This window comes from Jaculus jaculus, chromosome 5, assembly GCF_020740685.1.
Source record: "Jaculus jaculus isolate mJacJac1 chromosome 5, mJacJac1.mat.Y.cur, whole genome shotgun sequence".
NCBI lineage: Eukaryota > Metazoa > Chordata > Mammalia > Rodentia > Dipodidae > Jaculus > Jaculus jaculus.
In genome coordinates this window covers 136,381,074-136,401,412 of record NC_059106.1, presented here as the reverse complement: position 1 = coordinate 136,401,412, position 20,339 = coordinate 136,381,074, and the positions used below count along the sequence as shown (strand labels likewise).

The window sequence follows — 20,339 nt, the reverse complement described above, 5'->3', positions numbered from 1 at the left end:
TGCATGTGTATATGGAGGCCAGAGAAGAATGTGGGGTGTCTCCCTGGTTGCTTCCTTTCCTTGACACAGAATCTTTTACCAAACCTGGAGCTGCCGTGTTTTTGGTCAGACTGACAAACCACTGAGTCTCAGCAATTCTCCTGTCCACCTTGGTGTACCTCGAACGTGTGTGGACACACCCGGATTTTATTCTTTTACATGTGGGTGTTGGAGAGTGAACTCGGGTCCTTATGCTTACACAGGAGCACTGTTACCTGCTGAGCTATCTCCTCAGCCCCAAGAAGAAAAAGCAGGGGAAAAAAAGTATTCAAAGCTCAAAGGACTATACTTCTTTCTGCCACCCCATAATATATGGAAGTGAAATCCTTTCTGAAACCAAAGCCCATCCATCAGAAATTAGGAGGTTTTTAGGCTTTCCCTGTAATCTTCCTTACATTTGTCTCTTTAAACACATTTAACTTGACCTTTGGGAATTTGCTGATAAACGGTTGTGAGCTGGAGTTAACGTAACCCTCCCTTCTTGCTTGCTGGGTGCTGGCTTCCAAGGCTGCTGTAAACGTGCAGCAGTTTGAACCTGACCCAGCACAGCCCAGGAAGGGACAACGTCTATCCGCCAGGACACCCTTGGTGCAGGCACTTTCATGCTGCCTCTCCAGACCAGCTTGGTGTGAGTAGTTTTTGTTTTTAAACTATTAGGATATTTTAATATAAAGCGATTAAAATTTTTTTCATTAGACTAAGTCAAGTTCCTACTTGGTTCTAAGTCTGTACTTAGACCTGTTTAAGAGGCCTAGCATTTCACAAGAAGTTTTATTTAGTTACTTATTTTTGACTGAAAAAGGATATCATACAAATTTAGAGCAAATATTCTGCTAAACCAGACCCCACTTGTATAAAGTGATTTTAGTTAAGTCGTATTTTGAGTGGAGGGGCTACAAGTTAAGAAATGAAAGTGAGTAAATTTATGCCTGGTGCCCAGAGATTAGTTACTTCTAAACAATGCTTAGATTGCACCCTGCATTCACTGCTGTTGCTTTTCCTTTCATTTTTAGGTTTGTGTTACAAATTTATATTATCAAATATTACTCTGGGGCAATTAGGATAGAGGTCTTTATATTTAAAAATTAATGAGAATAAATTGGTACTTAAAATGTAGTAAATAGCCGGGCGTGGTGGCGCACACCTTTAATCCCAGCACTCGGGAGGCAGAGGTAGGAGGATCACCGTGAGTTTGAGGCCATCCTGAGACTAGATAGTGAATTCCAGGTCAGCCTGGACTAGAGTGAGACCCTACCTTGAAAACCAAAAAACAAAAAACAAAACAAAAAAAAAATGTAGTAAATGGTTGAATTTTTAGACTGAGAGCAACATAATGTATTTTCAGAGAGAAGACCTATAGGAAATGAATGGAAGGTAGCAAGTAGCCTGAGAAATATAAAGCCGCTTGAGAGAAACCTGTTACTTTTCTTTAAGATTTGACATGTAAAAAAAAAAAAAAATTGACATCAATACTAATTTTCCAGGTGGAACTCCTAGTACTGTGCTGCAAAATAAGCTTCATGCATGAAATTAGAGTTGTGGCATTTCCGCTGTACTTGTTCTGAGATTAGTACTCCAGGAAGTACACATTGACACGAATGTATTGACTTTATTGAATGTTTAACTTGAAGAAGGTTAAGGTGGCATCTGGTGTTACAAAGATTGGTATTTTCTGCTTCCCTTTCACCACAGTGTATTTTTATTATTTTTTTATTTTTATTTTATTTTTGGTTTTTTAAGGTAGGGTTTGACTCTAGCTCAGGCTGACCTGGAATTCACTACGTAGTCTCAGGGTGGCCTCGAACTCACTGCGATCCTCCTACCTCTGCCTTCCGAGTGCTGGGATTAAAGGCGTGCGCCACCACACCCAGCTATTATTTTTATTTTTTAGAGAAAGATAGAGGAAGAAAAAAGGCAGACAGAGAAAGTGGGCACGCCAAGGCCTTTCAGCCACTGTGAAGGAACTCCAGATGTGTGTGCCCTCTTGTGCACATGTGTGACATCACACACTTGTGTCACTGTGCATCTGGCTATGTGGGACCTGATTTGAACATGCATTCCTAGGCTTTGCAGGCAAGCGTCTTTTTTTTTTTTTTTAATTTTTTTTGTTCATTTTTATTTATTTATTTGAGAGTGCCAGAGAGAGAAAGAGGCAGATAGAGAGAGAGAGAGAGAGAGTGAAAATGGGCACGCCAGGGCTTCCAGCCACTGCAAATGAACTTCAGACACATGTGCCCCCTTGTGCATCTGGCTAACATGGGTTCTGGAGAATCAAGCCTCAAACCGGGGTCCTTAGGCTTCACAGGCAAGTGCTTAACCACTAAGCCATCTCTCCAGCCCAGGCAAGGGTCTTAACTGCTGAGCCATCTCTCCAGCCCCATAGTGTATTTTTAAAAACCTCCTGGTGCATAACAGTCTGTGAGCTTGAATATGGAAGTACAGTTTGCTGCAGTTAACATACAAGAATGCCACAGGCTGATCTTTCAGTTATGGGGAGAATGCTGAGGAGATTATGAAGTTCTCAGGTGCTCTGGTCCTCTGTCATCCTCTCAGACCTTAGGGACAGAGTTTCTCAAGCCTGCTTCTGATTCCTGTGTGCTGAGTAGGAACCCAGATGGTGGTTTTGGTTCCCAGTTGTTTCCTGGTTGGATGGAAGCTCAAGACACACTTTGTAAACAGGCCTTAGGACTACAACCAAGTGAAAACATTTGCTCATCCTATAGGTTGCTGAATCTCGGTGACTCTAGGTTCCTGAGCTGATTACCTTCTTTAATGCAATAGCCTTTGGGGGGGGGCAAAGTTATTTATTTAGCTATGGGGTTCACGAGGCAAGACTAGTTAGGTATAAAGGTAGTTTTGGGAAGAAGTCACAGTACTAGGTGATGTGGTTTCTAGGGAAGCCACTATTGCCTGACTGTATTTCTTTTAACCTGCTGGGAGGTTATATAGATGTATACTGTCTGAATCTTTTTTTTTAATTTTTATTAGCATTTTCCATGATTATAAAAAAAAATCCCATGGTAATTCCCTCCCCCCCACACACACTTTCCCCTTTGAAATTCCATTCTCCATCATATTACCTCCCCATCACAATCACTGTTACTGTCTGAATCTTAACCAGCTCCTTTAGGAACGTTTAAAAACCTCCAGCTGCTTCTGATACCCAGCCCATTGCCCATACCCTACGAGGTGATCCCACCTGCCTTCTGAACGAAAGTGTAGCTTGCATTATGAGCTGCCTCAGTTCGCTTTAGCAACAATAGGTGTTTTTACCACGTCTTGGGTACATCAAACTTGTTCCTGCCTTAGGGCCTTAACTGCCTGGAAAACTCTTCCTCCAGGCTATTTCCTGCCTCCCACCATTTAAGTATCTGCTAGCATGCTTCCTCCTGTGGGAGGTCCTTCCCTGCTGTTCACCAAGAGCAGCACCTCTCTCCCTGTTCTACCACACCACTCCTTTTCCCTCACCCTGATTTGCTGCTTGCTTTTTGTTTGTTTTGTTTTCAAGGTAGGGTCTTGCTCTCTATCCCAGGCTGACCTCAAATTCACCGTGTAGTCTCAGGGTAGCCTCAAACTCATGGTGATCCTCCTACCTCTACCTCCTGAGTGCTGGGATTTTATAAAGGCCTGCGCCACCATGCCAGACTAGTGCTTGTTTTAATAGCTATGCAGCACTATCAACTTTATGAATACAAAAAAGTGTATACCTATAATATATGTACTGTGTATATATGTATATGTGTATATGCTTGTCTCTCCTCCACCCCTCGCCCCCGCCAGAATGTAAGGGTTTTGGGGGTTTTTTGGTTTTGATTTTTTTTTTTTTTTTTTTTTTTTGAGATAGGGTCTCATTCTAGCCCAGGCTGACCTGGAGTTCACTATGTAGTTTCAGGGTGGCCTCAAAGTCATGGTGATCCTCCTACCTCTGCCTCCAGAGTGCTGGGATTAAAGGTGTGGGCCACCACACCCAGCCAGAATGTAAATTTTAAGAGGGCAAAACTTTTTTTTTTTTTTTTGGTTTTTTTGAGGTAGGGTTTCACTCTAGCTCAGGTTGAGCTAGAATTCACTATGTAGTCTCAGGGTGGCCTTGAACTCACAGCGATCCTCCTACCTCTGCCTCACAAGTGTTGGGATTAAAGGCATGCACCACCATACCTGGTAAAACTCTCTTTAAGAAAAAAAAAAATTATTTTATTTGAGAGACAGAGAGAGAGAGCGAAAGAGAGAATGGGCACACCAGGGCCTTCAAGCTGCTGCAAATGAACTCCAGACATATGTGCCACCTTGTGCATCTGACTTATGTGGGTCCTGGGGTATTGAACCTGGGTCCTTTTGCTTTGCAAGCAAATGGCCTAACCACTAAGCCATGTCTCCAGCCCCAAACTTTCTTATTCAATGCTGTATTTCCAGTACTCTGAATAGTGCCTGTGGGGTTCCCCGGAGGGATCCCCGCTCAGGGCGGTCTACGGGACCCCAAGAACACTCACGCAGGACGCTCTCAATGCAAACCGCACGAGGTTTATTGAATCCGATGCATCGGGGCTCAACACAGATTCCTCTCGCAGGAGGGGTGAAGAGCCCCTAGCAACGGGTTTGGTCAGCTTATAAAGGCTAAAACCATAGGTATACATATTCATAGGGGCTTTCCAGCCGTGGGTCCCTTTGATTGGGTGGGGCCCACGGGGCGGGCTTGAGTCTGGGGGCTTCAGATATGTGTTGACCGTTGATTGGTTGTGTCCAGGTGGGGAGTTATCTTAGTGAGGAACTAGGAGTTGTTTGTTCAGCTCGAGTCCCTGGAATTTAGGCATTGTATAAGGCGCACAAAAGGTCAGGTTCCTCATGGTATGCTTTTTACAAAATGGAGGCGGTTGTAAAATGGCAGTTCTGCGGTTCAATGCAGCAGCAAGCAAGCCTTATTACAGAAGCTTAAAAAGGCAGGTTAGCGGAGCAACTAGAAAACAGGGCAACTTTTATCCTTTCAGTGCCTACTTGATCTATAGTAGATACAATACCTGTTTGAATAATTCTCAATTAGTGTTATTAAAATTTATTCCAGGTCTGGAGAGATGGACTAGCAGTTAAGGCATTTTGCCTGCTAAGCCTAAGGACCCAGGTTTGATTCCCCAGAACCCACATAATCCAGGTGTACAGGGTGGCGCATGTGTCTGGAGTTTGTTTGCACTGGCTAGAGGTCCTGGTATGCCCATTCTCTGTCTCTCCTGACTCTCTCTCTCTCTCTCTACTATAAACAAATAAAAGAATAAAAAAATATTTTAAAATTTATTCTAGACATAGGGATTTTTGTTTTGCTTTGTTTTTGTTTTTTGAGGTAGGGTTTCACTCTAATTCAGGCTGACCTGGAATTCACGTAGTTTCAGGGTGGCCTTGAACTCACAGCAATCCTCCTACCTCTGCCTCCTGAGTGCTGGGATTAAAGGCATGTGCCACTATGCCCGGCAGGGATTTTTTAAATAAGTGATAATAGTCACATGGTTTCAGAACCAAAACATTAAAAGGTTATATCACTAACTTTCTCATTGCTTGGATAAAATACTTGACCAGAAGCCAATTAGGAAAGCAGAGAGTCTTTCAGCTTACAGCTTTTTAAAAAAATTATTTTACTTATTTATTTGAAAGTGACAGAGAGAGAAAGAGGCAGAGAGAGAGAGAGAGAGAGAGAGAGAGAATGGCCACTCCAGGGCCTCCAGCCACTGCAAAGGAACTCCAGATGCATGCGCCCCCTTGTGCATCTGGCTAACATGGGTCCTGGGGAATCGAGCCTCGAACCAGGGTCCTTAGGCTTCACAGGCAAGTGCTTAACCGCCAAGCCATCTCTCCAGCCCTCAGCTTACAGCTTTTGAGTGTAGAAACCATGATGGTGAGAAAAGCATGGCAGGAACAGGAAACTGGCATCATATCAGCCAGAAGGAAGGAGAGAGAAGAGTAAGAGGTCGTGAGTAGCAGCTCAAGGCCTGCCCCCAGTGACAGATCTCCTCCAGCAAGGCTCCACTGCCCAGACGCTCCACAAGCCTCACAAACAGCTGAGGGCCAAGTGTTCAAGTACATTAGCCTACAGGGGACACTATGCATTCATACCACCAATGGGGTACATTGAAAGTTTTCCCATTGCATTTGGCTATTTCCAGAGTCGTCTTGTTATAAATAGTGCTGAAGTTCCTAGGTGCCAATGCTTTGTTGAGATTAATATCAAGTGTCTTCTTAAGTTGCTAGATGGCTTTTTTTCCTTTGAGACAGGATCTCTCAGTGAACCTGGAGCTTACCTGATTCAGCTAGACTAAGTGTATTCCAAAACTTTTCCAACTTGCAAAACTGAAACTATACCCAGTAAAAAATAACTCTCATTTCCTCTGCCTTCCAGACTCTGCCAACCACTATTACTTTAGTGCCTATTGAGTCTTTTTTATTTTTTTTTTTTGTTTATTTTATTTATTTATTTGAGAGCAACAGACAGAGAGAGAAAAAGGCAGAGAGAGGGAGAATGGCCACTCCAGCCACTGCAAACAAACTCCAGACGCATGCGCCCCCTTGTGCATCTGGCTAACGTGGGTCCTGGCGAATTGAGCCTCGAACCAGGGTCCTTAGGCTTCACAGGCAAGCTCTTAACCACTAAGCCATCTCTCCAGCCCCTATTGAGTCTTTTAAAAAATATTTTTTTTATTTATTTGAGAGAGGGAGACACAAGGAGAAAGAGGCAGACAGAGAGAGTGTGAGTGTGGGCATGTCAAAGCTTCCTGACACTGCAAATAAACTTCCCGTGCATGTGCCACCTTGTACATCTGGCTTTACATGGGCACCATGGAATTGAATCCAGGCTGTCAGGTTTTGCAATGAAGCAACTTTTAACCACTGAGCCATCGTTCCAGTCCCTATGGAATCTTTCTTATCTGCCTGTTCTCATCTGTTTGTTGTGGTAGTCATGCCTCTGTTGATATGACAAAGAGCCTTCATAACTAATTTATAAAGTGACAAGTTTATTTTGACTGAGAACTTGAAAGTGCTGGCCCATAATAGACCGGGTGACCCATTAAACTGTGGCCTTTGGTGTTAGACGGGTAGACAGAGGGAGCCGCATGTCATGGCTGATGTCCAGAAAAAACATTTACCTCAAAGCCAGGATGCGACGGAGAAAGAGGACAAGACTGAGGCCTGCAACCCTTTCAACGGCATGCCTCCAGTGACCAGAAGACCTTGCATTAGGCCCCCTCTGAAAGTGCCGACCTGAGAACTAAATCTTTAATCTATGGGCCTTTGGGAGGTACTTAAGGTCCAAACTGTAGCATCTACTAAGTAGGAATAGCATGGATTCATATCAAAATAAAATGAGATCATGGATATTAATTAAATTCATGTAAAGCCAGATCCACAAATTGGCACATGTATCTGGAGTTCATTTAGAGTGACAAGTGCTGGTACACCCATATTCTCTCCCTCCTCTCTCCAAATAAAATATGTTTAAAAATCATATTAGAAGTCAGGTATGGTGGCACACGCCTTTAATCCCAGCACTTGGGAGGCAGAAGTAGGTGGATCACCATGAGTTCGAGGCCACTCAGAGATTACATAGTGAATTCTAGGTCAGCCTGGGCTAGAGTGAGACCCTACCTCGAAAAACCAAAAAAAAAAAAAAAATCATATTAGAGGAACTGGGGAGATTGCTTTGTGGTTAAGGCACTTGCCTGTGGAGCCTAAGGACCCAGTTCAATTCTCCATTGCCCATGTAAGACAGATGCACAAGGTGACACATGCATCTGGAGTTTATTTGTAGTAGCTGAAGGCCCTGATATGCCCATTATCTCTCTCTTTCCTCTCTCCCTCCACCTCTCTCTTTCTGTCTCTCAAATAAATAAATAAAATAATTTAGCCGGGTGTGGTGGCACACACCTTTAATCCCAGCACTCAGGAGGCAGAGGTAGAAGGTCACCATGAGTTCAAGGCCACCCTGAGACTACATAGTGAATTCCAGGTCAGCCTGGACTAGTGTGAGACCCTACCTCTAAAAACCAATAAATAAAATAATTTTAAAATATTTTTTAAAAATCGGATTAGAAATAATCTGAACAGCTAAAAAACAAAGGCCAGCCACATAGCACAATGGTATCATGTCTGCCTCTAGAAAATAAATGAAAATATTGTCATTAAATGTCAGGTTTTTGTTTTGCTTCAGTAGCACCTATACTAGAATTGGAATGACACAGAGTTTAGCATGGCCCCTGTGTGAGGATGACATGAAAATTTGTGAAGTGTAGCATTATGTTTAAAAAAAAAACAAACAGTCATTTATGGGGCTGGGGAGATGGCTCAGCAGTTAAAAGCACTGGTTTTTTTGCAGGCCTAGGTTCGATTCCCCAGTGCCCATGTAAAGCCAGATGCAAAGTGGCACATGTGTGTGTGAGCCCAGTACACTTACAATGGGAGGCAGAGCCAGGAAAATCCAAAGCTCACAGACCAGTTTGCAGCGGCAAGAATCCCTGTCTCAGAAAGAACACAGACACGTGGAGGTGTACTCTTACCTTCACATGTGTGCCTTGGCACATGTGTATCCATACACATGTACACATGCAAATAAATAAAAATTTAAAACATATCAGAGACAGGGCTGGAGAGATGGCTTAGCGGTTAAGGCACTTGCCTGCAAAGGCAAAGGACCTCGGTTCAATTCCCCTGGACCCATGTAAGCCAGATGCACAAGGTGGTGCATGCATCTGGAGTTTGTTTGCAGTCACCAGAAGCCTTGGCACACGAATTCTCTCTCTCTCTCTCCCACTCAGCCTCTTCTCTCTCTCAAATTAAAAAAAAAAAAAAAATATATATATATATATATATACATACATATATATATATATATATATATATATATATATATATATATATATATATATTACAAAGAAACAAATCTTTAAAGAGTACCAAGTAGTACCCTTATAATCTCTGAACTATATTTTTGTTATTATTTGGCTTCAGGGACAAGGTCTCACAATGTAGCCTAGGATGGGTCTCAGGCTGACTTGAACTTATAATAGTCCACCTGCCTCATTTTCCTAAGTGAATAGATTACAAGCATGAGCTATCATTCCTGGCTCTCTGGGTTGCGTTTTTTAAATTGAACCTTTATTTACTTATTTGAGAGTGACAGATGGACAGAGAAAGAAAGAGGCAGATAGAGAGAGAGAATGGGCTCACCAGGGCCTCCAGCCACTGCAAATGAACTCAAGACGCGTTTGCCCCCTTGTTTATCTGGCTAATGTGGGTCCTGGGGAATTGAGCCTCAAACCGGGGTCCTTAGGCTTCACAGGCAAGCGCTTAACTGTGAAGCCATCTCTCCAGCCCCTCTTTTTTTCTTTTTTTGAGGTAGAGTTTCACTCGAGCCCAGGCTAACCTGGAATTCACTATGTAGTCTCAGAGTGGCCTTAAACTCATGATGATCCTCCTACCTCTGCCTTCCAAATGCTGGGATTAAAGGCATTCATTACAATGCCTGGCTAAAATTGAAATATTAAAGGCAGGCACAGTGACACACTTGTTATCACAATACTCAGAAGACTAAGGGAAAAGTATTGGGAGTTTGAGGCCACCCTGGGCCCCCATTTCACATACATACATACATACATTACATACATACATACAAACAAGGTGGACCACTGTCATAAATACTAGCTTCTCCTGAGCTAGTGTAAAGTTAATAGCCAAATATGGAAATGTTGGGCTGGAAAGATGGCTTGTTAAGCGCTTCCCTGTGAAGCCTAAGGACCCTGGTTCAAGGCTCAATTCCCCAGGACCCATGTAAGCCAGATGCACAAGGGGGCACATGCATCTGGAGTTCGTTTGCAGTGGCTGGAGGACCTGGTGTGCCCATTCTCTCTGTCTCTCTCTTTCTGTCTCAGCCTCTTTCTCTCTCTCTCTCTCTCTGTTGCTCTCAAATGAATATGAAAATGTCATATGAATAGAATTACATGGCTAGAAGTTAAGGAGCTTTAATTTTTGGTCTGTCACTAATATGCTTTTAAATAGTAAAATATGTTATTTTTTCCTTTTCTTGCATGTGTGTGGTGAATGTGTTGCATGTATGTATGGAGGCCAGAGGTCAGTGTTAGGTGTGTTTCTAAGTTGCCCTCCACTGTAAGTAATTTTTTTGAGACAGGGTCTCTTCCTGAACATAGAATTCACCAATTTGACTAGACTGGCTAGCCAGTAAGCTTTAGGGATCCACCTGTGTCTGGGATTCCAGGCACGTGCCATCATGCCTGGTACTTTTTTTTTTTTTAATTTTTATTTATTTGACAGCGACAGACACAGAGAGAAAGACAGATAGAGGGAGAGATAGAGAATGGGCGCGCCAGGGCTTCCAGCCTCTGCAAACGAGCTCCAGACGCGTGCGCCCCCTTGTGCATCTGGCTAACGTGGGACCTGGGGAACCGAGCCTCGAACCGGGGTCCTTAGGCTTCACAGGCAAGTGCTTAACCGCTAAGCCATCTCTCCAGCCCCATGCCTGGTACTTTTATGTGGACTCTAGGAATCTGAACTTAGGCCCTTATGCTTGTATGGCAAGAACTTTACTAAGCCATCTCCCGGCCCCCTTTTGTCTTTGTGTGCATGTATGTGGGTGTGAATGTGCACGTGTTCATGTCTGTGAATGCGCTTGTGTGTTTGTGTAGACGCCAGAGGACAACCTTGAGTGTGGTTCCTAAGGAATGCCACCCACCATTTTAGAGACAGGCTCTCTCATTTGCATGGAGCTCATGCGTTAGGCTAGACTGGCTAGCCAGAAAGCCCTAGGCCTTCCCCTGTCTTGCCCTACCAGTGCTGGGGTTACAGGTATGTATGCACCATCACACCCAGCATTGGTTCTGGCTATCAAACTCAGTCCTCATACTTGTAAAGCAAGCACTTTACTGACAGAGCTGTCTCCCCAGCCCTAAAATTGCTTTTCTCTTACTGCAAAAAGTCTGTGTGTGTGTGTGTGTGTGTGTGTGTGTGTGTGTGTGTTATACACACACGTATACCAGGCTTTGTCCCTGACACATTCTCATGTGTATCTCATTTAATCATCTGTCTGTGTCTCAGCTTCTTTATTCTGGAAAACAGGAGAACATCTCCCTCTGCCTTCCTCATAGAACAGCCACTGTGGTGACAATCAGATAATGTGCTGGTTTATTACACTGTTTGATTGAAAGATTAATTCTTGAGTGCCTTGTTGTGAGATGTGTATCAGTGGTTTCCATGGCAAAATCATGTGATCAGTTCTTGTAAAATTAACTTCAAAACACATTTGCAAGACAAACGTAGCAAAAGCAATTTACACAGGACGTTTCACAGACATCAAAGACCCCATAATGAAACACCTGGAAAGCATAGGCCCACCTGTTCCTCACTTCTCCATTCATATGACACAGAGTGACAGACCCTCCACAGTACTTCATGAGCATCGTCAAAGAAAAATGGGCAGTAGAGGCAGTGAGGCGGCACAGATAGTAGTTTACTTTAGAGCTTCAAAACCAATTTTTCACCCATATTAAGAGATGACCAGTTAGACAGGTACCACAGGAACTGTATAAGGAATTAAATAGAAAGATTTTGTATAACTCTAGACCTAGGCTGGGGGCTGAGAGAAACTTGTCTTTGTGGACTTAAAAAAATTTTTTTTGTTTATTTATTTTTTATTTATTTGAGAGTGAAAGAGAGGAGGAGAGAGAGTATGGGCGCACCAGGGCCTCCAGCCACTGCAGACAAACTCCAGAGGCGTGCGCCCCCTTGTGCATCTGGCTAACGTGGGACCTGGGGAACCGAGCCTCGAACTGGGGTCCTTAGGCTTCACAGGCAAGTGCTTAACCACTAAGCCATCTGTCCGGCCCATTTTTGTGGACTTTTAAAGGAACCACAATCATCCTTTGAGTGGAAAGTATAAGAAATGGATGCTGCCTCAATGCTGTCTTCCCATTGTCTTTTCAACTTTTGGAATTTAATGATATGGTGAATGTTGGGGGAGCACAAGAACTGCTAAATATCTACAAAACTTTGCTCATGTAGGCTCCCTAAAATACCTAGGGAATCACACACTAGGGAGCAAACTCATCAAAGAAAGATCTAAAAAATCATTTGCTGGGAATGAGGGCACATAGCTTAGTTCTAATGTGTGTGCTTAACATATGTGAGGCCATGGAGCTCAATTCCCAACATCAAAACCAAAACCAAAACCAAACACACACAGGTCACTAACTGAAAAATTTGCAAAGGGCTGTCTGCACAATTGGTTATCTGAAAAGTAATTAGATAATAAGGCCGATAGGAATAGACACAGAAAACAAGGACTTTAATGGCTGCTTCGGGAATTTATATATATATATAATTTTTTAAATTATTTATTTATTTATTTGAAGCGACAGACACAGAGAGAAAGACAGATAGAGGAAGAGAGAGAGAATGGGTGCTCCAGGGCTCCCAGCCTCTGCAAACGAACTCCAGATGCATGTGCCCCCTTGTGCATCTGGCTAACGTGGGACCTGGGGAACCGAGCCTCGAACCGGGGTCCTTAGGCTTCACAGGCAAGCGCTTAACCGCTAAGCCATCTCTCCAGCCCAATATATATATATATAATTTTTGCCAGAGCCTTTTCTACTTGAAAGCTTCTAGAACCAAGTTTTCAAACAATATACTTAAGTGCAAAAAAATAAAAATTTAAAAAAGCATCAGGGCAAGGTGTGGTGGTGCACAGCTTTAATCCCAGCACTTGGGAGGAAGAGGTAAGAGGATTGCCATGAGTTCAAGGCTACCCTGGGACTACATAGTGAATTCCATGTCAGCCTGAGCTAGAGGGAGAAAAAACAAAAAACAAAGAACAACAACAAAAAAAAAGAGTTAATTTACTGTGTATTAATTTCCAAAATAGAAAAAAAAATCAAAAGCATTTGACCTGTTTAAGCAAAATAGAGAGAAAGAGGTAGAGAGAGAGAATTAGGCACACCAGGGCCTTCAGCTGCTGCAAACGAACTCCAGATGTGTGTGCTGTCTTGTGTGCATGTGGTGACCTGGAGACCTGGAGATTTGAGCATAAGTTCTTAGGCTTCTCAGGCAAGTGCCTTAACCTCTAAGCCGTCTCTCCAGTCCTTTAAGCCCATTTTATTCTACTAATATATACTACTTTAAAAAAGAGAGAGAAAAATGCAGGTTCAATTCCCCAATACCCACATAAGGCAGATGCACATGGATGGGGGCGCATGCGTCTGAAGTTCATTTGCAGTGACTAGAGGCCCTGGCGTGCCCATTCTCTCTCTCTCCTTCTCTCTTAAATAAATATAAAAAATATTTTTAAAACACAGTAGTACAGAATCACAGAAATTGTGCAAGTTAAAACAACATACAGCACTTTTTTTTTTAATTTTTTTTTTTAATTTATTTGAGAGCGACAGACACAGAGAGAAAGACAGATAGAGGGAGAGAGAGAGAATGGGCGCACCAGGGCTTCCAGCCTCTGCAAACGAACTCCAGACGTGTGCGCCCCCTTGTGCATCTGGCTAACGTGGGACCTGGGGAACCGAGCCTCGAACCGGGGTCCTTAGGCTTCACAGGCAAGCGCTTAACCGCTAAGCCATCTCTCCAGCCCAACATACAGCACTTTTAATAATCAATGGTGATGGCAGGTGTGGTGACACATACCTGTAATCCCAGCTGTCAGGGGTTAGAGGTGAATTACGAGTTTGTAGCAAGACTGAGCTACATGGTGATCAAGGCCAACCTGAGCTAATAGTGAAATCCTATCTCAAAGGGAAAAAATGGTGGAATTATGATTGTTTTATGACATTTAATTCTCTTTTTTAAGTCTAAACACTTTGTAAGGGATAGGGGAAGATGCTTTATTGACTGGAAAAGTATACCAGGGAACTTTCTAGAGGTAATAGAAATGCTTTACTTCTTGTATGTTGTAGCTACGTGTTATTCAATGTTCGTGTTCTGAATTTTTTTTTTTTTTTCTTTTTGGCTCTTTTGAAGTAGGGTCTCATTGTAGCCCAGGCTGACCTGAAACTCACTCTGTAGTCCCTGGCTTCTAACTCATAGTGATCCTCCTACCTCTGCCTCCTAAGTGTTGGGATTAAAGGCATGTGCCACCATGATGCTTGGCTTGAAATTGTTTTTTTCAAGGTGCAGTTCACTCTAGCCCAGGCTGATGTGAAATTCACTATGTAGTCTCAGGGTGGCCTCAAACTCATGGCAATCCTACCTCTGCCTCCCAAGTGCTTGAATTAAAGGCATGCATGCACCACCACGCCTGGCTTGAAAATTTCTAAGAATGTAGATTTTAAGTGTTCTCACTACAAATAAATGTGTGAAGTAAAATAACAATCTTGCTACAATTTTCTCTCTGTTTAATTTTAGGGAAGATAGTCTGGAAATAATTCTGTAATGAATCTGTGACTCATGAATCAGTGAAAACCCAATAGAAGATGCCCAGCAGTCAACATGGAAGCAGGAAATAGGATTAGGGAGCTGTGTTGGGCACAGAGGAGGAGGGGCGGAAGGGTGGAAGAAGATGAGGAATAAAAGACTACAGAGGGCTGGAGAGATGGCTCAGGGGTTAAGGCGCTCGCCTGCAAAGCCAAATGACTCAGGTTTGATTCCCCAGTACCCATGTAAAGCAGATAAACAAGGTGGCCCATGTGTCTGGAGTTTGTTTACAGTGGCTAAAGGCCCTGGCATGCCCATTCTCTCTCTATCTGCCTCTCTCTCTCTCTCTCTCTCAAATAACTAAATTAATTTAAAAAAAAAAAAAAGCAGAGAGCTGAGCTTAATGGCACATACCTTTAATCTCAGCACTCAAGAGGCAGAGGTAAAAGGACTACCATGAGTTCAAAACCAGCCTGGGACTAGAGTGGATTCCAGGTCAACCTGGGCTAGAATGAGACCCTACCTCTGAAAACTTTTTAAAAGACCCTAGGGGCTGGACAGATGGCTTAGTGGTTAAGGCATTTGCCAGCAAAGCCAAAGGACCCCGCTTTGATTCTCCAGAACCCACGTAAGCCAGGTGCACAAGGGGTCACATGCACCTGGAGTTTGTTTGCAGTGGCTGGAGGCCCTGGTGTGCCCATTCTCTCTCTCTCTCTTTCTCTCTCTCTGAGGTAAATAAGTAAATAATTTTTTTAAAGACCCTAGAGGATTAAAAATAGTGAAGGAAGCCGGGTGTGTGCATGCCTTTAATCCCAGCACTCTGGAGGCAGAGGTAGGAGGATCGCTGAGAGTTCGAGGCCACCCTGAGACTATATAGCAAGTTCCAAGTCAGCCTAGACTAGCGTGAAACCCTACCTCGAAAAACCAAAATAAATAAATAAATAATTAGAAATAGTGAAGGACTCAGAAGTCAATGGAAAATCATACATGTCATCAAAGTGAGAGGGTGCCCGAAAGCATGCACAGATAGACGGCAAGCAGAAACATGCCCAGGCTGAGAGAAGTGCTTGTCCCTTCCCAACATTGTTGGGCAGGGAACAGACACATTTACATGCACATTCAAGCAGGCGAGCTCACAGGGCAGAGACCTAGGTGTAACCTCCTTTATAAGGATCAGACGTCCAGTTAGGGCAAGCCTTGTTTAGACACAGGTGTGTAAAGAGAGACAGCCTGGGCTACCTTGAGATATCAAAAAAAAAAAAAAAAAGAAGGAAGGAAGGAAGGAACAAAAGAAGGAGAAAGGAAGTAAAGAGAGAGAGAAAGACAGAAGAAAGAATGAGTCAGGTGTGGTGGCTCATGCCTTTAATCTCAGCACTCAGGATGTAACGTTAGGAGGATCACTGTGAGTTCGAGGCCACCCTGAGACTACAGAATGAATTTCAGGTCAGTCTGACTAGCATGAGATCCTACCTTAAAAAATAAAAACAAGGCTGGAGAGATGGCTTAGCGGTTAAGCGCTTGCCTATGAAGCCTAAGGACCCCAATTCGAGGCTCAATTCCCCAGAACCCACGTTAGCCAGATGCACAAGGGGGTGCATGCATCTGGAGTTCATTTGCAGTGCCTGGAGGCTCTGGCGTGCCCATTCTCTCTCTCTCTCTCTCTCTCTCTCTCTCTCTGTGTGTGTGTGTCTGTTGCTCTCAAATAAATAAACAAAAAAATTAAAACAAAAACAAAATAATAACTTTTTTTTCAGAATTGAGAATGGTAGTTTGTCCCATGGACATTAAGTGAATCCTATACCAATAAATGCAACAAAAAAAAAGATATGGTTGCTATTATTATAAATAGGCAGATGCCATAAAGAAAGAAGAAGGCCAGAGAGATAGCTTAGCAGTTAAGCTGCTTGCCTGCAAAGCCAAAGGACCCAGATTTTATTCCCTAGTGCCCACATTAAGCCAGATGCACAAGGTGGTACATACATCTGAAGTTTGTTTGCAGTGGCTAGAGGCCCTCTAATGCCCATTCTCTCTATTTGCCTTTCTTTATCTCTCTCTCAAATAAATAAATACAATTTTTAAAAAATTAGGAAAGCTAGGATCAGTTCCTGGCCCTGCCACAAATTCTCAGAGATTGGACAAATGGCATTTTTTTTAAAATTTATTTATTTGAGAGCGACAGACACAGAGAGAAAGACAGATAGAGGGAGAGAGAGAGAATGGGCGCGCCAGGGCTTCCAGCCTCTGCAAACGAACTCCAGACGCGTGCGCCCCCTTGTGCACCTGGCTAACGTGGGACCTGGGGAACCGAGCCTCGAACCGGGGTCCTTAGGCTTCACAGGCAAGCGCTTAACCGCTAAGCCATCTCTCCAGCCCCCAAGTCATTCTTAAAATGTCTAGGATAATCATTGCTTATTTATTTCATCTAGGATATGACTATATGCTAACAACCTGGTAGTGGAATATACTAGTTGGGATATAAGTCAAGCAACAATAACAGAGTCTCTAAAAAAACAGGTGTGGGGACTGGAGAGATGGCTTAGTGGTTAAGCGCTTGCCTGTGAAGCCTAAGGACCCCGGTTCGAGGCTCGATTCCCCAGGACCCACGTTAGCCATGTGCACAAGGGGGCGCACACATCTGGAGTTCATTTGCAGTGGCTAGAAACCCTGGTGTGCCCATTCTCCCTCTCTCTCTATCTGCCTCTTTCTGTCTCTGTCTGTCGCTCTCAAATAAATAAATATTTTTAAATGGGTGTGGCTCAAAGAAGGAAGAAAGTTATTTCATTCAGGTATTTGGGGATGGGCATATTTCTTTGATTCTCTGCATAGTCAAAGCCTATAATTTCTTCTCTTGTGTTGTTTTGCCATTGTCTGGGATACTGTGACACCTAAAGGCAGTAGCTGGGTTAGCATAGGATCGGGAGAGATGTGGCCCGTGTCTCTCAGAAAACCTGAAATTGTAGACATCACTCTCACTCACATCCTACTGGCTAGACCTTACTCATGTGATCACATCTGTCACCCTGAGAGCAGAGATAGTTAGCAAAGTAGCCATGTACCTGCATAAACCCTTAAAAGTAGTGTGTGGGAGAGGTCAAGGATTCTGCTTTTGTTTGTTTGCTTGGTTGCTTGTTTGTTTTTGCGGTAGGGTCTCTCTCCAGCCCACGCTGACCTGGAATTCACTCTGTAGTCTCAGGGTGGCCTTGAACTCCTGGCCATCCTCCCACTTCTGCCTCCCAAGTGCTGGGATTAAAAGCATGTGCCACTATGCCCAGCTAAGGATTCCCTTAAGAGAGAAAATTGGGTATTAGAGCACAGTGTCTACCACTGGGGCTTTCTGTTATGATTGTAAACCTGTAGAATCGTTTTAATTTTCTATTTCTTATGTTTCTTATCCAGTTAAATAGGCCCAGATCAGGATCTGTGACTTATCTGTGTGCATACATCCAACAACACATGTTAAAGTATCCCAAACAGAGATGGAATGTAATATAAATCAGTACTTGCGATTTATATGTTGATTTTCAGGGAACCTAAGCAAGCACTGTGCCGGGCCCCGCCCCCACCCTATACTCTGCTGTCCCCTCTTTACTTACTTAGAGAATATTACATGTGAAGCTTCCTGAAATCTCAGCCTTGTTAAGGAGACTGGATTGGAACCTGCGAAGCAGTTTGGGATATGTGCTACTATTAGCAAATTCTGTCTTTTATTAGTGCAGGCAGCAATCAATGTGGGACTAACCTGTTTGTTTGTTTGTTTGTTTGTTTTTTAATTTTATTTATGTACTTATTTGAGAAAGGGGTAGGGGGAGAATGGATGCACCAGTGCCTCTAGCCACTGCAAATGAACTCCAGATGCATGTGCCACCACCTTGTGTATCTGGCTTTACGTGGGTACTGAAGAATCAGACCTGGGTCCTTTGGCTTTACAGGCAAGCGCCTTAACCACTAAGCCATCTCTCCAGACCTGACCTGGTTTTGGTAGTATGATTATAATGGAAAGCCAAGAACTTCCATTACTTGGCTGTAAGTCTGTTGCCTGAACAGTCATATTAAAACTGAATATTGGGCTGGAGAGATGGCTTAGCGGTTAAGCACTTGCCTGTGAAGCCTAAGGACCCTGGTTCGAGGCTCAGTTCCCCAGGTCCCACGTTAGCCAGATGCACAAGGGGGCGCACGCGTCTGGAGTTCGTTTGCAGAGGCTAGAAGCCCTGGCGTGCCCATTCTCTCTCTCTCCCTCTATGTGTCTTTCTCTGTGTGTCTGTCTCTCTCAAATAAATAAATAAATAAATAAAAATTTTAAAAAAACTAAATATTAAAATTATTTTTTTCCTTGAAAAAGTTTTAAGTATTGTGTTGTTTTGTGTTTGTATGTTTTGATTTTTCCAGATGGGATCTCACTCTAGTGCAGGCTGTTCTGGAATTCACTATGTAGTCTCAGGATGGCCTCGAATTCACGGTGATCCTCCTACCTCTGCCTCTTGAGTGCTGGGCTTAAAGGGGTGTGCAGCCACGCCCGGCTGAGTACTGTCTTTCTTCTTTGCTTCCTACATTATTAACCACTGCAGAATGATAAAGGTGCTGACTGGGAACCCACATGGTATGAGCCCATTTACAACCACATAAAGCTCACTTTAAAAATTGATACCACTGTTTCCTGATTCAGCATATCCTCTCTCTGACTTCTAGTTCTTTTTTTTTTTTTTTTTTTTTTTTTTGGTTTTGCGAGTTTTTGGAGGTAGGGTCTCACTCTGGTCCATGCTGACCTGGAATTAACTCTGTCATCTCAGGGTGGCCTTGAACTCATAGCAATCCTCCTACTTCTGCCTCCCGAGTTCTGGGATTAAAGGCGTGCGCCACCACGCCCCATGACTTCTAGTTCTTTAGCTTGAGTCTTTGTATGATTTTACCTGGAAGATTCTTTTTATTTTTTTATTTTTTGGCTGGGGGTGGGGGGACTCGTGGAGCCCAGACTGGCATTAAATTCATTATGTAGCCAGAGATAATCTTGAAATTGGGGTGCTCCTGCCCCCACGCCCTTACATTGGAATGAAAAGTACTAGAATGTGCCTTACCAGTTTGGCACTTGATATGGACTGCCTTAGCAGAATTGTCCCTAACTACTCTCTAACTTTCCCCCAATCTCTCTTCTATAATGTCCAGCCTATCTCCTTATGGTAACTGCTGTAACCACTCTACTCAGACTGGTCATTCTATCAGAAAGAGGTTTTTTGTTGTTGTTGTTTTTTGTTTTGTTTTGGTTTTGGTTTTGGTTTTTCAAGGGTCTCACTCTAGCCCAGGCTGACCTGGAATTCACTATGTAGTTTCAGGGTGGCCTCGAACTCACAGTGATCCTCCTATCTCTGCCTCCCGAGGGCTGGGATTAAAAGTGTGCGCCATCACGCCCGGCTCAAGAAAGAGCTTTTTAAAGGAGACTTAACCCAGGCTCTCTGTAGAGTGGCGGCATCAGCTAGAAGAGAGCAAAGTGCAGCATGAGGGCGGGTGTGTTTGTGTAAAGAGAAGCCTTTGTCACCTTTACAAACATGCACCTTGCCACAGACGAGCAAATCACAAGTATTGCCATGGTCTGATGTGTGAGGAGAAGCTCTCAGTCTTTCTTCAGCCTTGCTTCACATTTGCAAAGCTCTTGCTGAGGCTGAATATGAGACATTTTGTCTGTGATAGATATTTTTCTCCAAGGAATTGCCATTTCCCCCTACAGCACATAGGAACATTTGTCCCCTAAGGACCTGCTCTAATCTGTTTTTGTCATCAGAGGGCAGCAGAGATCATCACAGTAAGCTACCCTGAAGTTCTGAAATTTGGGTATCTCATTCCTCTGTTTCTGGGGAGCTAAAGGCATGGAGGACTTTCTTAGCTATAAGATGGAAGTGTTGCGGAGACTC

General features: G+C 43.5%; 1 protein-coding gene and 1 pseudogene across 1 annotated transcript in view; both read left to right on the top strand.

The window, feature by feature from the left end:
* The first annotated feature begins 573 nt into the window (after positions 1-573).
* Positions 574-20,339, top strand: part of Map3k13 (mitogen-activated protein kinase kinase kinase 13) — a 147,652-nt gene continuing 127,886 nt past the window's right edge. Inside the window, exon 1 of the mRNA XM_045150179.1 lies at positions 574-667. The gene's annotated coding sequence lies outside the window, so the exon portion shown is untranslated. The remainder of the gene's footprint in view (positions 668-20,339) is intronic.
* On the top strand, positions 8,216-8,315 carry LOC123461193 (annotated as a pseudogene).